General features: G+C 37.4%; 1 pseudogene; it reads right to left on the bottom strand.

Annotated features, from left to right (window-relative positions):
* Positions 1–423: 423 nt before the first annotated feature.
* Positions 424–542, bottom strand: LOC111738454 (annotated as a pseudogene).
* Positions 543–1,078: the final 536 nt, after the last annotated feature.

Genomic DNA, 1,078 nt, shown 5'->3' with positions numbered 1-1,078 from the left:
ACACCAGGGACACATGTTCTAAGTTGCTAAAGAAGACAGAGAGAGATCCCAACTTCACATTAAAATAGCTAAAAATAGTTAAGAGCTTCTAGGATATACTGGGATGTCTTCAAAGTTCCTGAAATATTCTACCTCTCCGCTTTCCAATTAAAGAAAAAATCTTTCTCGATCTACCCTTCTTTGTTTTGCACCATCTCCTTATTTTTATCTTCCAAAACTGATCAAAACTGGACACTTATCTATTTCAGTTCTTATACAACATTTAGTTCTACATAGTAGTATTCTGTATGTATGCATGTCTGTCTGTCTGTCTGTTTGTCTGTATGTATGTATTTATTTTTTAGGCGAGGCAACCCTTGGTTGACCTCACAGATTGCAAGGACCTTGTCAGCTTACAATCACTTATTTTTTTTAAAATTTTTACCCCTACAGCACCTGGTCTTCCTAGGTGGTCTCTCATCTAAGTACTAACCAGGCCCAACCCTGCTTAGCTTCCAAGATCTGTCAGGATTGGGCTTGTTCAGGGCAGCATGGCTGTAGACAGTATTCTGTATTTAAAATTATAAATATGATGTTCACTGTTTGCATTGTTTAAAAGAACAAGAGTTGGGCAGTGGAAGCAAAACAAGAATATCTGATTCTAAAACAAAGACTTCTGAATTTGAACATGGAACCAAAATTACAAGAAATGAAAAGCCCTTAACCTAAACATTATCAGATTGGTGCACATTGCCGAATCATGAATGGAATTTCAGCTGTGGTTTAGTACACATGCCCATAATTCTGTTCCCTTATGAGATCTCCAGTAAAAATTACACAATAAAGCAGATATAGCATTTACATAGAATACAGAAGGTCAAAGTATAATGTGGGTATGGTTGTTAGTCTAAGCCTAGAGAAACTAGAATGCTAGAAGAGAGGGGGCTATGGACACTTCGAGTCACATAGAAGAGCCCAATCTTTTAGCCTCCTTGTACACTTTGCTTCAACCATGTTCGCCTTCTTGCTATTCTGTGTGCACCAGACAGGGTCACAATTTAGGGAACATTATTTCTCTTTAGCTTTTACTGTTATAATC

The sequence above is a fragment of the Pteropus vampyrus genome, unplaced genomic scaffold (assembly GCF_000151845.1).
Source record: "Pteropus vampyrus isolate Shadow unplaced genomic scaffold, Pvam_2.0 Scaffold38, whole genome shotgun sequence".
NCBI lineage: Eukaryota > Metazoa > Chordata > Mammalia > Chiroptera > Pteropodidae > Pteropus > Pteropus vampyrus.
The sequence above is the reverse complement of the archived record's forward strand: the minus strand, read 5'-3'. Positions and strand labels throughout refer to the sequence as shown.